The 17,438-nt window shown below is 34.9% G+C and overlaps 1 protein-coding gene across 2 annotated transcripts in view; it reads left to right on the top strand.

The window, feature by feature from the left end:
- The window catches only part of LOC140443381 (uncharacterized), a 742,015-nt gene that overhangs the window by 79,827 nt on the left and 644,750 nt on the right, over positions 1 to 17,438 (top strand). The window contains exon 1 of one of the 2 annotated variants that reach the window (XM_072534615.1): positions 5,860 to 6,004. The exons of the other annotated variant lie outside the window; for it this stretch is intronic. The gene's annotated coding sequence lies outside the window, so the exon portion shown is untranslated. Of the gene's footprint in view, positions 1 to 5,859; positions 6,005 to 17,438 lie in introns of those variants that run through there. 2 annotated transcript variants of the gene reach the window in all.

Raw genomic sequence — 17,438 nt, 5'->3', positions numbered from 1 at the left:
TATCACGGTAGATCAATATTGTTGCTTTGAAAAGTGCATAAACTTTTTGAAGCGAAGCTTCTGTACTGACGTTGTATTACTTTTCTCTATAGTAAAAGGCAAGCGCCACGGATAGCGTTTCTCCACATCGATTCACAATAATAAAAATATCAATGGTAGTGGATTTTGGGTTTCGAAATCTCTTTCTCCTTATATACTGGGCAATCGAGCTACAGGGATCGTATCATTTCCTAGAAACTGAATGGATCCCACTCTATTATTCATTTGGTTCAGGTATATGCGTCTACCTCAACTGCTGATCATCTTCTCTTCTTCTTATGGTGCTCTCTCCAATTAGTGGATGTTGGTGAAAATTCTGGCATACTCCTCTCGATCTTGTGTGGCTCTAAAGAGGGCATAGGCATCGAGGTTGGCGAATCCGTTATGTTTTTAAGCCATAATTATTTCTTTCTTCCGGTGCCCCGTTTTCCTTCTACCTTCCCTTCCATAATAAGCTTTAAGAACTGGTACTTGGAATTTCGAAATATATGACCTATAGATAAGCAGTTTTTCTATTATTGGCAGCAATTCTCGTTGTCTGCAAATTCGATTTAATACTTCGACATTTGTTGTGTGATCTGTTTAGGGAATTTTAAGTAGTCTTCTAAAGATTTCAAAGGCCTCCAATCGGTTCATCACATTGGTCTTTATGGTCCAGGTTTCTACAGCATATAGCAGGATGGAGTAAATGTAACATTTTACAAAGCGATATCGAAGCGTTAAGTTAAGGCTCCTGTTACTTAGCAAGGTTCTCATATTAGTAAATACTCAATCCTGCTACGTATCTCTATATCTGGATCTAGATCTTCAGTTTTCCAACTACCGAGATATCTGAACTTGGGGATCTTTTGGATGTTCTTATTGTTTACTTTTATATTTAATTGCATATTTCGTGTTCTACTAACCACCATTACCTTCGTCTTGTCTATATTAATCTTCAAGCCCAGTCGTTCTCCTTCAGTGTTTATGCTATCTATTAGTCGTTGTAGCGCTTCTTGGCTATCAGCTATTATGACTGTATCATCAGCATAGCGAAGATTACTAATAATCTGTCCGTTGATTTTGATTCCATCTTCAATGTCACTTAAGGCTCTATCAAAAATCGTTTCAGAGTAAAGATTAAAAAGGAAGGATGTCAGAACACAACCCTGTCGTACACCTTTTTTGATTAAGAAATATGATGTAGATTCCAGTCCTACTCTCACAGATGCCACTTGATTCATATAAAGGTTATTTATGATATTTTAAGGTCATTTTAATGCTGATCATGTTACAACTGAATCATTTTTCAACGAGCTGGAATCATATCGCAAACAAAGAAATCGCTATGATAATGGGCGATTTAAACTCAAAAATCGGTGCCACTATTGCTGACGAACATATACGAAATGTTGTGGCAGGTATGGAATAGGTGAACGTAATTCAAGGGGAGACCGCCTTATCCAGTTCTGCGTTGGCAATAATCAACTCTATGTATAAACACCATCCCAGAAAATTTTACACTTGGATCTCACCTAATGGACGACACAGAAATGAGATCGATTATTTAATGATTAAACAATGTAAAACATGACATGCCGCTGACTGCGGCTCTGATCACCAACTCCTTTTTGCGACACTAAAGCAAAAATTCAAAGCATGTGCTAGGGTCGAAACAAGAAGATATCGCAAATAAAAGATACACAACAATTTTAAAGCCAATGTAATGAAAGATTGTAAAATATTCTACCAACCATCGATACTTATGATTCCGAAAACATTTGGTTATCTTTTAAAAATACCGTATACAGATCTTGACTGACTGCGAGGCACAGTCTAATCCCGACTCTACTGCACCAAAAAAAGTGTGGATGTCTGCAGATACTCTTGACCTCATTGAAGAACGTAGAAAAATCAACATTTCTAGAATTTAGAAGGATCAAGCCTAATCAGCGTCTGTCTAGTGCTGTGTATTCTAGAATTTTAAAGTTATTTGGTCATATCCATCTACATGATCACAAAATGGAGCGGTTGGAACGCCTCAGAGTCAACGCTAACGCGGCTGATCTCCACAGCGATGGGTAGACATAATGAAAAAGCTTCTCAACAAGCAGTATACTGAGTCAGTATTGTAACAGATGACCGCGACCAGTGGAGAAGTATCGTTGATCAGACTATCCAATTTGCTGAAGCTCAATAATGAACACATCTGCCAAGATGTAATGACTATGATGATTGTTTTGTATAAAACTTAAGGTCGCTGGTTAAATGATATTAAAGTAATATTGGAGAAAAAATGCAATATATTGACTGTAAATAAATTAGCGAAAAATAGCGACTATCAATTGTGAATGACTAACTTGCTTTACTCATTGCTGTTGTCTGTACAAAGAATGTAGACTTACCTTTTGACATATTGATGTATTTGTAACCATTAGCATAGCGAAGATACCACGTTGTGACGTTAAGGACGCCCGGCGCCGAGGCTCAAAAGAGGACTTAACCGATACACTCGATATGCTTACTGTACGCGGTCTCGTGATGAAGTGAAATGTTGAGACTTGAGACGGTCAGAAAGAACCCTCTAACCGTTTTGTGGTTTATGGACAAGTGCATCTCATATATCAACCCTATTGTAGGACGCTTCTGAATAGCGACAATCCAATTCAATGGTAACAGTAATATGATACTTCACATGTTTTGTGTATATCGGCGACACAAAAGAACAAAAGAAGTAAAATTCTCCGTACTTAAAACATAATAAATGAGATAGCCAGTTTAACAATTTTACGAGATTTTATGAAATAACCGGAAACAATATATTTTAAAGCAAATAAGTTAGAATATGCCATTGAATTAGATCACATTGTAGTACAGTAAAAGAAAAATATTGAATGTAAAATATGAAAATAATTACATATACAATAATATATAATATAAACATATATATAAACATATATAATAACAAATAAAAAACATAGTTTCCCAAACAATGATAATGACTTATTTTATTTCAGTTTCTGTTATTGGAGTTAATTTATTTTATGTTATTTCTGGAGTTTCAGAGTATACCTATTCAGTTTTGATTGTTCGGTTTATTTGCCTTCGATATGTTGTCCATTCTTCGTTGGTGATGTGCTTAAATTCTATGAACGCCTTTATTTCTGTTCTTTGACCTCTTGTAAATTTTCGTATATTTCTTCTTCTTCTTCTTCAATTGCCCTGTCCGTTGCGAACGTTGGCTATTAACATGGCAATTCTGATCTTGTTTGCGGCGCTTCTGAATAGTTCGACCGATGTGAGCCCGAACCACTTCCTCAGATTTTGGAGCCACGAGTGTCTTCTCCTGCCTGGCCCTCGCTTACTGTCTATTTTTCCCTGCACAATCAATTGCAGTAGACGGTACTTATCGTGTCTCAATATGTGGCCTAGATATTCAAGCTTTCTTTGTTTAATTGTATTCACGATTTCTTTCTCCTTTCCGATTCTTTGGATTACCTCTATGTTGGTGACATGTTCGGTCCAGGATATACGAAGAATGCGTCGGTACACCCACATTTCGACTGCTTCTAGTTTTCTTGTGAGCGTCTCCGTCAGCGTCCAGGACTCCACACCATACAGTAAGATCGGAAAAATGTAGCATTTAACTAGACGAATTTTTGGGGGAAGAGGCAAATCCCTGCTTATGAGGAGCTTTTTCATATTGATAAATGCTGCTCTAGCTCGTTCTATTCTCTCCTTAATTTCTGTGGCCTGTTCCCATTTTGCATTTACGTTGGTGCCAAGGTACACATAAGATTCTACATGGTCAATTAGTATGTTACTTATCCGTAACTGTCGAGCAGGCTGTTGCTTCCTGCTTATCAGCATCCACTTTGTCTTCTTGAAGTTGAGGCTTAGGCCGTATTCCTCACTAACTGAATAAACTCTTTTCATTACCTGCTGTAATTCGTCTATGGTACTGGCAAGGATCACCGTGTCGTCGGCATATCTTATATTGTTCGTTAACTCGCCGTTTATTTTTATGCCCTCATTTGCATTTTCCATACATTTGTTAAATATTTCTTCGGAATAAATATTGAATAGGAGTGGGGATAATATACACCCCTGACGGACACCTCTTTTGATCTGCACACTTTCAGTGAGTTCGTTGCTAATTTTTGCTCTTGTTATTTGACCCCAGTATAGGTTTGCCACAATTCGAATGTCCTTGTCGTCAATACCTGTCTTTCGCAGAATATCTATCAATTGTTCATGATTGACATTGTCAAATGCTTTTCTAAAATCCACAAAGCACAAATACACGTCCTTATCAACACCGCTGTATAAGCACCTGGAGAGCGAAAATTGCTTCTCTAGTTCCAAGTGCTTTCCGAAAGCCAAACTGCGATCTATCAATATTTGACTTACATTTATCATATATTCTTCTATGAATCATCTTAGTAAACGCTTTAGTGACATGATTGATCAAGCTTATAAGCCGGTAGTCATCACAGATCTGGGCATTTGGTTTTTTCGGGATTGTAATTAATGTTGACTGCAGCCAGTTCTCCGGGATTTTACCGCTATTATATATGTTGTTAAAAAGTTCAACTAGATTATCAAGGAACTGTTTGTCTGATTTACATAGGATCTTTAATATTTCGCAGGGTACATTGTCCGGACCTGCTGACTTATTGTTTTTTAGTGCTGCAATGGCATCTTCTATCTCCGATTTAAGGATTGAAGGTCCTGTTTCTCCTTCTCCATATAGGTGATCATCAGTCCTGTCAGATGCAAATAATTTTTCTATGTATGATTTCCATGTTTCTAAGATCGTCGATGGCTCCGAGATAAGATTTCCATCGCCATCTTTTATGCTGTTAGGTGACTTATTGAATTTCCTCTTATTTGCCATTGATTTTATTTTTTTGTGCATATTGTAACTGTCGTATTTTCGTTCGTATTGTTTTATTTCTCTGCATTCGTTTGAAAACCATTTTTCTTTGGCTTCTCGAATTTTCGTTCTTAGGATTTTGTGGATCTGCTGGTATTTTTCTGCATTTTTATTCTTGAATTTACGTTTTCATCCATCATATCCACTATCTCATCAGACATCCATTCTTTCTTCTTCCGTCTGTCACGCTTTAATAGAGTCGCGCATGTTGTTTGGATTGCTTTCCTCGATTTATCCCATCTCTCTATTATGTCCGACGTGTTCTCGTTAATGTCGTTTATTTTCTTTCCGTATATTTCTAAAATACTTAAATATATACTTAACTTGATTTATTCAAAAAACTTTGATTCAAAACTTTTTTTTTTCAACCTATCAGGAATCGAAATGTTAGCAAGTTACGGTATTTTTTATACACACTGTATAAATTAAAATTCCAAACGGCCCAGTTTTTTTTTTGGTATATTTATTTTTGCTCGTAATAAAATTCAAATTACTCGTAAGTACGCAATAAAGAGCTGAAGAAACGGAAAAAACAAAAACCGTAAATAATTTAGCGCACCTTTCTTGATGTCTATATCTAACCTTCATTATTTTTTATTTGCAAAGAAAGAGTAAATCAATGTCCCGTTTTTATTTACATAAAACACCCAAGCGCCTTTCCGCTAAATCCTCGGAAATATTTGCAATAGTACGTCAAGATAGTTTGTTTTCATTTTCAGGCGGCTCCCCGTGGGCCATAACTCTGCCACTGTTCGTTACAGACTTACGTTCGCTCCTGCAGGTTTCGGCTTTAAATGGAACCACAGATTATCTATATTTGATTTAGACCGATAAGAAACATGAAAACGAAGTCGAGTCAAAATGAGAGAAAAAACGGTTTTTATTTAAAAGTTGACCTACGGTAGGGTAATAACGATTTTTGATAGCGTTTAGCTATCAATCTTGTCGACAGTTGGTTTTTTATTTTCAGTGACAAGCCGTCGTTCATTACTGCTGATTGGATTGAAGGAGAGAGGAAGTATTGGAGAAAACAATTTCATTATCACGTCAGTAAGTCATTAAATATAGCCGATATCTAACCAGCCGATTCTCACAAAACTTAGACCTACCGGTAATTTATTGCTTTATAGATTATACGAAATATATGATTTGACGTAATATTAGATGATATGGTATCTTAAATCGTTAGATAAAATAGATAATAAAAGTATTACTTGATTTTTATTCATTACTGACAAACAGTTTGTTATCATTTATACTTAGCATCGAAAATTACGGAACTTATATTTTTGTAGCTGCTCAATTTAAAAATATTGATGTTTTTTATATGCCGCATTAACTCCACATGGTTAGTAATAAAATTTACACTATTGTTTATAAATTCTTTTTTTTTTATTTAGAAAAAACATATAATCCACATCAACCACGCAGGGTTATTAGTGGAGTAACGTACACAAGAGTTCATTTTATTTACATTAAATAGATGTATATAAACGTAAATCTTTTATATAATTTATTACATGGTCAGTATTTATGGTTAAAGTGGTTTTGATGTCATCTGAGATTCCATATTTCTTCTTGTTTCTTCGTGATACTGACAGTCAATCAGAATATGCTTCACCGTCAGTGGGAGAGAACAGTTTCTGCAGGTTGGAGAAGATTCTTTGTTGATTAAGAATTTATGGGTAAGTGCAGTATGTCCAATTCTTAGTCGTTTAGTTATTACATGGTCCCTTCTATTGGATGGATTATTCGAGATGGTCTTCACAAGGGGATAAATCTCATATAGTTTGATTCCTGAATCTTTCCAGTAGTCTTGTCATATGTTCATACAGTGGTCTTTAATTAGGTTTTTGAGATCGGAGTATGGGTAATTTCTTGATTTGGTTGTGTATTGTGTGTTTATTCGACTTGTGTTTTCTAGTTTGTCCAGTTTCTCATTTCCAGCTACATGCGACGGTACCCAGATATATGCTACTTCTTTTCGAGTTGATTGAATTTTATTTATCTCATTTTTTATAGCCTGAAATATTGGATTTGTAGGGTATATTTGTTTTACACTTAATAGGGCATTTGAGTCAGTGATGATGACACATTTATTCTCACTACGCGTTTTAAAGAAAATTAAGGCTTTCAAAATGGCTGTGGTCTCGCCTGTGAGGATGCAGCAGTTTGAAGGTATTATAGTGTGAGTAGTGTATTTACACTAGTATTCAGCAGCGTGTCCGTCATGAGCTTTAGAGGCATCACTGAAAATTTGGAGATAATTAGGATAATAAGATATCACTTCGGAGTACAAGTGTCTAATGAAAATCATCCCTTGATTATCCCTAAACTAGTGATGATTCGTCAGTTTCGTCAGCTGAAGAAGGGTAAGGGTTTATTTTTTTCTCTAGTCGGGTGATATTATTTCTTAACCTAGAATTTTTTGTGTAACAATAAACAAAATTAAGGATCTGAATCATTGGAGTAATCTTTAGAAGTTAATTCGGGGTTATGAGAGTTTAAAACATTTTCCCTAAAATCACATATTTCATTAAAATTTAGTATAAAAGGAGGTGATCTATTTTCGATTTTGTCTTTGATGGATTCTAGAGAGTGAATGACATTTTCGCGAGGGGTTTTGGAAGAGGTTTTGGGTTTCTTTTTTGGTTTATATTGTTTAGGGGTATTCAAAACGGATGAGTCGGTTTTTGGGTTGTCTTCGTTAATTTCAGGAGATGATATGTTATGTCTTTTTATCTGTTTAGAATTGACTGAAATATTTAAGGTTATTGGTGTTTCTGGTGACGTAGTATTTTCAGTGTTATTTACAGCTGGTGATGTTGTTTTGGAAGAAGAAGACGAAGTGTTTGTATTATCTTTAGACATGTTTTGGATGAGGTCGGTTTCCGTAGATTGATATATTTTATCATTAGGTTCATTAGGTTTAGATAATGACGATGTGGTTTGAGTTATATGTGAGGGGGAAGTTGAAGGGGTATCATTAGGTTCATGAGGTTTAGATAATGATAATGTTGTTTGGGTTGAATCTAAGAGGGTAGTTAAATTAGTTTGGTTTGAAAAGTGAGCGCATTCTGATTCTTGATGACCAATGGTTTTACATTTGGAGCAATTGAATTCGTCTATGAAGAGAAATACCCGGTAGGAAGTATTATCATGAGTAATGGTAAAAGACTCAGGAATAGACATATTTTTCAGGGGTGTAATGAATGATTGCCTTCTAAAGCTCAGAACATGACTGTACTTACTTTCAGACATACCTACTGGAAGAAAAGTAATTTTGGATACAGTGTGAATACCAAGTTTTTGTAATTCTTGTTGAATTATTTCGTTCGGGATTGTAGGACATGCATTAGATATTAGAAGTCTCTGGGCTGGAGAAATTAATCTTCGACTTGTTATCCATTTATTGCGATATATTTATAAGAATGAAGAAGAGCATCAACAGTGTTTTTTGAAGAGAGGTATATGCATATCCTATTGTTAGCAATTCTGGAGGCAAAAAGTACATTAATTGGACCCACTAGTGATCCAACAGCTACGACATAATCATGGATTTTTGTACCTTCAATGCTGGAAATGACGATTGCTTGTTGTTTTGTTGGATGTTTAAAATAATTTACGATATCTGAGTAACTGTGTTTAGTGGAGCTGTGAGTAGTATTATTGTGGTGTGAAGTCATTTTATTAATTTTCTTGATCACAAGTTAAGCCGATCCTGTGGCCGGTCCAAAAAACTGGTCAAGACCCAACTGGAATTTTTGTTATCTCTTTACATAGGTATTATTTAAAGATTATTTTGTTGTTACAAAAATAATACGAAAAGAAGTGCTACTCACTTGAGATAATATTGTCAGCACTAACTAATGCACTTAAATTTGTAGTAGAGGTATAAAATATTAAATTATGGTTTGTTTTTACCATTTAAAATGACTATATTTCGGGACAGCTGATAACGTGGATTTGATCGCTATCAGGGCCGAACTCCTTTATAAATTCTATTGAGTAAATTTACACGAGTTTCGAATTAAGTAAATATGCAACGATTCAACTTACCATCTTACAAATTATTGTATAAAGGCTGGTATCTTTTAGTGAGTAACAACCATAGAATGCTAGCCATTAGTCTAAAATTAGTATTTTAATTTATTCTCTTCTTTAATTAGAACTGTAGTAAATTAATGTTGTGTTTTAGTTACTCGTATCATTGTCATAGCCTGTAGACTTTGCTTTTGGTATTCGTACCTTTATGCTGTATTGACACAGTTGGTTTTATTCTTCCTGATTTTAGATCATCACAAGAAAACTGCAAAATTATGCTAGAATGTAACTTAATAGATTGAATTTGTTGATTATCTCACAGAAATCCAGTATTTTTTAGTAAATTTTATTTCCAATTCTTTCTAAATAATTTAGCTAAATAACAAAAGAGAGGGAACATCTTTAAAATTTGTAAAAACTATTTCTGGATCACCAACAATGCTCAGACTTCTCGAATATCACAAAAATTGTTTTGTATAATCCACATACACTATGGTTTTGTTTTTTAACCCGGAAGAGTAATTCAAAAGTACCGCGCTGAAATTTTAAAATTCAAAATTTATGTCGATGATTTTTTGTATTTTCTGCGTTATTCCTTTAATTTTTAGATTTTTCGTTTGCATTTAAATAAAAAACAGTTCTTTTCAGAACTATTTAGCGACGTATTAGTGTTATTAAGATAACAGTATGGATTTAATACCAAGTACTAGTGGTAATAATTATCCTCCTCCACGTAAAAAACGCCGAGTAGATTTGGGTCATTTATCATCAAATGAAAAACAATGCATTATAAACATATACAAACAAATAAAAATTTATAATCCTGGAATGAAAATAACAGCCATGATAGCAAAAATAAAACAGGCAACAGGTTAGTTTTGCAGAATAGTTATTGTTAAAATCAAGACTTACTAAAGTAATGTTAATGAATTAATGAAGTTAATGAATTAGTACAGTAAGCTAAATTTCAAGCAGATCGACCAAAATAGGTTAAACAACTGTTCTTGCCCAGTCACTCTAGAGGTATTGTAAATAGCAATCAATTCTTTAAGAGTTCATTTTTAGGTTATATTTAAAAAAACTTCATTTTATTAAATTTCTTATTAAAAATCAGTTTGCAAAAGGGCTGACTTTTTAGCTCATAAACATTTATAATAACTTTGACATTTTTTGATGTCACACGCTTGTAAGTATTCTCAATAAAAACCCGACGAAAAAACATACTTCTAAAAAAACAGAACCTTCTATGACTTATAGGAAACAAGATAGCATTTTTTTCTTATAACCATATTTTCGTTGTTTATTAACATTAAGAGCCGAAGCTTGAACAGATTGTAAATGAAGATCTAAATTTTATATATGATCCAACTTATGGATCCGTTGGTATACCAGTGAAGAAGTAAAAAGTTATAATCCGTTAAAGTGATGGTTCTCGTAAAATACCGTCTCGAAAAAGTGGAGGGGAGACTTTTCCGCTGCAATATCTCGGTCTGTTTCTGGTTATTGGTCATAGAAAGTACTGTTTTTTTTAAAGTTTGTTATTTCACCAGATTGTCATTGAGCCTACTTACAACGGTGTGATATAAAAAAAATATCAGGGTTGTTATAAATGTTTAGAAGTTAAAAAGTCAGACTTTTTCAAACTGTGTTTTAATAATAATTTTAATAAAATGTTAAAGTTTTTTTAATATATCTTAAAAATGAACCCCTTAAGAACCGATGGCGATTTACAAAATACCCATATAATGTGCCCTGTTTGGGCAAGTACAGCTATCTAGATAATCATTCTAAGGATAAACAAAATGAGAAACTTATAAACTATTTGGTCGATCTGTTTGAAATTTGGCACACTTTAATAATTCATTAAGTGCCACAATTTTGAGTACTTATATTACACGTCATTATACAAAAAACAAAGTTATTAACATTTATAAATTATCCACTAAGTTGTCTAATGTAGATCTGGACTTTCTGAATCCACTTTGTATAGGATTAAGTAGCTGTCGATCTTCTAGGTATCATATTAGCATGATACAATGAAAAGATTCTTTCATGATACAATGAAAAGATTCTTTCATTGTATCATGCCATATTAGTCTGTTGCTTACCATTTTTTCAAGTACTTTACACATATTAGAAGTTTGGTAGAGAGATTGGTCTGTAAGACTCTGGGTCTGATTTATTCTTGCCATATTTCAGACCTGGTACAATAATTGGGTCATACCAATTAATTGGAAAAACATTTTTTATGAAAATAAAATTATAGAGATCTAGAAGATATTTTTTGCCTTCCGTTGGCATAGCTTTTAAAAATATAACAGGTATGTTTTCAGGCTCTGAGTTTTTTTAACTTTCTTTAATGTTTCTAATAGTTCATCAATTGTAAATATAACATTTATAGGTAAATTATTATGGCCATCAAGATTTATACCTAAATTATTAGATTTATTTTTATGAACTAGGAAACTTTTAGATAGATTTTCGTCACTGCTATGTTGTTGATATACGATTGCTAGTAGGAGGCTATTTCTTGCTTTGTTGCATAAAAATGAATATCACGTTCTCGGTAACGGATATTATTAAATTATTTTTTCCCGTACATTCTGTTAATCATTTGTCAAAACTCAGAAGTAGATAATTTAAAGATCATGCATATTTTTTTATAATTCCCTCTTACTTTTCTTTAGAGTGTATCTACCGCAGGCCATTAATGTTTTCAATTCCAGCTGGTTATTTAAGGTAGAGTACCTTCTAAATTTATACACCTTTTTTGACCCTTTAATTGCTGTTTCACAATCAGAATTCCACCATGGGACTGGAGCATGTTTTTTATGAAGCTTGCGTAACTAAAAACCTACGGACTCATGAGTTATTGACATTAAAAACTGTACGAAATGGAATACTTTGTTAGAGTTAATATCAATATCTGAGAAAATCTTTTGTGTAATTAAAGAAGATTAAAGAGACCGATCTACATTTTTCAGACACTATGTCTTGGATGGAATTGATGAGGAGATATGGTTATTGTTTATAATTAGTATGGAAAAATGATCACTTTCATACAAATGGGATGACACATCCCGAGAGCTCGTTGCAAGACAGGGTAACAAAGGGATAAATCTATTGGTGACCCATCGCTAGCGAAAATATTTAATCTTGTGATTCTTCCATCATTAAGAATATTCATATTAGAATGAGTAATGATTTGTTCGATTTTACGTTCCAATGAATCTTTTTTTTGCGTCCTCAAAGTATATTGTGGGGATTAAAATCGCTTAAAATAATATGACGCTCTGGGATTGGATTAAAGAGTCCGGAGGAAAATAAATATTACAGATATTAACTTTGTGGGGTCCTTTTATAGTTACTCCTGTAGGTCACCGGTAAAGTAGAATTTTAAAATAATTCCGATACAAAGTCTGTTGTTAAGATGGCGTGTAAAATTGTACTTCACCGGTGACCTGATGATGGCCAGAAAACTGTAGTAGTCGATATCAAAATAGATTGTTAGTCTGTAATTTATTTTTACAACCTTACTTAATAAAACTGTATTTTATTTTCAAAATAAATCAAAAGATTGTAAATTCAAACTGATCTAAAATTACTTTTCCGAAAGGAAGGAATTTCGATCAAACAAAGTTTGAAAAGTTGTCGGATTGAAAGTTCGCTGATGCGTGAGAGAAGTAGGTCAATACCTGCCAGGACCAAGGATATAATTTGAGTTTATTAATCAGGTACATGCAGGCAGAGATATCAAAAACTTGCAAAATGCTTTTAACGATTCTTTATTTAATTTTAAAAAGATTGATTGATTTTATTCATTTATTATTCAGGTAGTTGTGATTATATTTTTAATGTTTTCCATAGTAAGTAACAGTAATTTATACTATTTTTTGAATTCAGATATCATTATATAACATCCAATATTGGGATTAAATGATTAAATAATGTGCATCGTACCATTATTTCTACAAAAACCGTCTGCAGAAAACTCTTTGGGAAGCATCATTAGATTTAAAGTTATACTTAGTCTGTAAATACATGATAGCACAGTGTTTATGAAGATGTAAGGTAACGAACCAATATTGATAACCACATTACCCAAATGTCAACCTCACCTACTCCAATGGTGAATATGTCGTCATCGGATACACCCTGCTAGATAACCAGCTAGGCTCCAAAGACTGAATAAAGGCGGTATAACCTTAGTACCATAAACATGAAGGAAATTACATGTTCCAATTCAGAAATTCCTGAGGCCAGTCTGAGAGATAGAGCTGAAAGTCATTGAATGATAATCTGGCAATCACCTATCCGCTTTAAATTACTAGATTTTCGAAACTTTCACAAAGAATAACCGTATGGATCCGTTGATAACCATCTTTAGCTTACAGAGACCGACAAGAATCGGATATTGGACTATAAAAAACTATGATGAAGGCATTACATATTACCCAAAATTGTAAAGAAATGAAGGAATAGGAATATAAAGTTGATATACTAGGTTTCAGTGAGACACGGCGGAATGAAAGAGGAAGCACATCAACGCAAAAGACGACCTGGTGATATACTCTGCTAAAACGGATGGAGTAAGACATGAAAATGGAGTAAAAATCGTGTTTAATAAAGCAACAAAAAAACTCCCTCATGCAATGGAAACTTTAAATGGAGTTTAAGAGCAGATAATCACTGCAAGGATTAGGACCAAATTGAGAGAGGTAAAAAGAGGCTTTCTATGAATGCTTGGAAGCCACATTAGAACAAATCAAAAGATCTGATTTAAAAGTGATGATGGGAGACTTCATTGCCAAGCTTGTCACTGACACCACAATAACCTAGGACACGTTATTGGAAAACAAGACACTGGTCAGGAGAAATAACGATTGAGCGCTTTATTGAACCGTGTGGTAACCACGACCTCATTGAAGGAACTTTGTTCCCACATAAAACAATCTACAAAGAGTCATGTAAATCACCAGACTGCTCCAAAATTACACTTACAGATGGGGCCAGTGATCACTACCAGTGAAATAAGACTCAAAATAGCTAGGAATGGGAATGAACCGATCAAACCTGTACAAAAGAAGTTCAACGTTGAAAAATTAAAAAATAAGAAGACGAAAATATGATTCGTATAAGAACTGCGAGTCAAAATAGTGACAAAACTGAAAAAAATCTTGTGGAAAAAGTGAAAATATTTTGGGCTTCAAAAATTACGTAAAGACAGATAGGATTACCAGAGAAGCAGGAACAAAATAAAATGCTGGAAACGCATTAATTTAGAACTACTCAATTCCAGAGCAGAAGCAGAGAAGTAGGGATTTAGAATCTTGATGAAAAAGCGCGGTTCGTCGATGAACATCAAAACATGAGACAATTGTATGATAAAAATAAACAACAAAAACAACTAGCCAACAGAAGATATGCCACTTGCCAACCAATTGTAAGAGACAATCATCATCATCATTGTGCATTCCAGTTCCCAGCGATTCTTTTGACTTCGTCTGTCCATCGTGTAGGTGGTCTACCGCTGTCTTCTTCTGTCTGCTCTTGGTCTCCATACTGTAGTTTTTCGGGTCCCATTCTGGCCACATGGCCCACCTAGTTCCACTTCAGTCATGCTATGCATTCTGTGACATCTGTGACGCCTATCTTTCTTAGTATTTCTTCATTTCTAACCCTGTTTCTGAGAGTCAGTCCAATTAGCGAACGTTTCGTTCTTCTTTGGGCTACTCTAAGTTTGATTTCTGTAGCCTGGATTAAGGAAACTGTTTTGGCACCTTAAGTCATGACTGGAAGCACACATTGGTTGAACGTCTTCTTTTTCAAATAATTTGGCATGTTGCGTTTGAAGATGTCTGATAGAGCTCCATATGCGGCTCATACTGAAGTGATTCTTCTTTGCAGTTCAGCAGGTTGGTTGTCCCTGGCAATTAGGATTTCATGACTTAAGTATTTGTATTTATGAACTAATCTTATTTTGTTGCAGTAAAAGGCAACACAGGTGAAGATAAATTGTTCTGAAGCTATTTTCTTGTGACATCTTAATGCAATTTACTATTTTTGTGGGTTTATTTAAGTTTAAAGTTTATTTGACATTTCGATTTCCATTTCGGAAATCGTACTCAAAATATAAATCATTAGGAAATTAAACAATTTTTTTGTTGCTTGGTAGAAATTTCTTCTAATAATTTAATTTTATCTGACTCATCCATATTGACAATTCAGTCAGATATTATATATTTTAAAATGGATGACTTTAAAATGATATTGTCAATATTTTTTAAGTTGCGTTCCTGAGACGACTTTATTGGAATATAGTTCATTTGATTACATAAAATCAACTTTGATTTAAGAATACCCGTCAAAAAAATTTAAAGATTTGTCTTTAAAAAGATAACCACATGCAATGATGACAGATAAATTCTTGTGTTAGTGATCCGATAGTACATCATGACGAACAAACCAGGAAAAAACCTCATAATACTAACCCGACATAATATTTGGTCTTATAATTAGTTTAAATAAAATATAAGGTGTATAAAACACCAGCTACAACTAAAGAAGATATCAATAAGAGAATTAAAAATGAATTTTTGAGATTAAACAGAATTGTATTAAATAGTGAAGTCGCTATTTTGAAGATCGCTTGCAATGATTAAGCATTAAGGCCGACGGAGGCCATTTTAAACATTTATTAGTTTCGTTAGCTGTACTCGTACTGGACGCGTTCAGGATTACTTCGCATGCGCAGTGTAAAAATGAGCGTTCGCGGTGATCAAGTTCTGTACTGATAGGGACTACTAGTCCGGAATCTTGCTGTTCGCGGTTACTTAGTCCGTAGTTCAGAACCAGTTTAACCGATCCTTTTTGACATAAGATTGATGTTCACTTATTCTAATATTAAATGGCCTTGATGTTTCACCTAAATAAAAATGTTCACGTTCACAAGGTATTTTATAAACACAATTCTTTGTTCTTTCTTGTTCATTGTTAGGTTCAGTTTTAGATAAAATAGATCTCAATGTAAAAATAAAAATAAAATATGAAGTTAAGGTTGGATTTCGTTACAGCTTACTACCATTCGAATGCAGAGCCCGGGGAACGAGAGGGTGTCCGATTCACCCTGAGCTGGTGCCCTCACCGGCGAGGGTTCTCCTTCCGAAGAGGCATAGTTGGCGAAAGTCTCGTTGGTAGAAGATCCAGCGACGGGGCTCGGAGACCGATTCCTACGTCGCTCTTCCTCCCTGAGACTTTCAAGGAACTCCTTGTATTCTGGCGTTTTACGAGCCGACCGGATGTGTTCCTTCGTATTATCCGGATAAATTTACATCAAATGCTGAAGGATGAACCGGCCGTCGTACCGGAATTCCTCCTGCCCCATCCGGATGAGATCCTCGTCAGTGAATCTCACCAGCCGACCGGGATTCTCGTACCTCCTCTCGAGATCCCCGTTGTACTCATCGGGATGAGCGCGGCGCATGTGTTGGCGTACTCCAGCAAAAGACTTGAACACGCGTTCACATATGCCGCAGACCTTGTCGTCATCTCGTCTGGGTCCTCGGCAGCGTAGCCTCCGTATGTGAGTACCAATACCGGCCTGCGTGGCGAAGTTGGTACCACAAACGCAGATGACCATCTCGCACGATGGTTTGTAGAGTAACTGGATGAGTAGGAAATAAAAACTTACTCACCACTTAGATATTTGGGGCCTACGTTACTCTAAAACTAAGGCTTCCAGGAAACTGGAAGGGTGTGTAGTCTTGAAGGAGTTCGAAAAATCCGACTGGTCAGTAACTACACTGGTGCGCGGACTCAAGGATCCAATAAGGATCAGCCAAAGCTCGAATATGGCGCACACTACCAATCGGATACACCCTGTACAATCAGCAATCACTATTCGCCAAATCAGAGTACGTTCTCTAACAAGTGCCCGTATTTCTGATCCAACAAATATGGATTCCCAGCTCTACCAACGAGGAGGTTTGTACTAGGATGGTTTTATGTGGTTAGGATGAAACACGACGTTCACCCAAACGCAAATGTAACTGAAGAGCCGCTTGAGGAGATTTGGAAGACTCTTCCGCACACTACTTCAGCCAATTACGTCTAGCGAACGACGGGCCAAGCAAAACCACAATTGCAGAGCCTGTAACGCTGTAACGAAATCAAACCTTAACTTTCTATTTTATTTTTATTTAAAATTTTACTCTCGTATGAAATATTAGGAAATCGTTTTCACGAAGGAATTTCTGCCTAAACGAATGGGCATGACGTAAATACAAATTATAAATCACCATGCCAGTACATTTCATATCAGTAAATATGCATATCAGTAAATGGTAAAACGCTGTAACGAAATCAAACCTTAACTGTCTATTTTTTTTAAATTAATTTCCGATTTATATTCTCGTTAGATCTCAAAGTGTTTGTTGTTTTG

Source organism: Diabrotica undecimpunctata, chromosome 6 (genome assembly GCF_040954645.1).
Source record: "Diabrotica undecimpunctata isolate CICGRU chromosome 6, icDiaUnde3, whole genome shotgun sequence".
Classification (NCBI taxonomy): Eukaryota; Metazoa; Arthropoda; class Insecta; order Coleoptera; family Chrysomelidae; genus Diabrotica; species Diabrotica undecimpunctata.
Note: the sequence above shows the minus strand (reverse complement) of the source record. Positions and strands in the feature narration are given on the sequence as shown.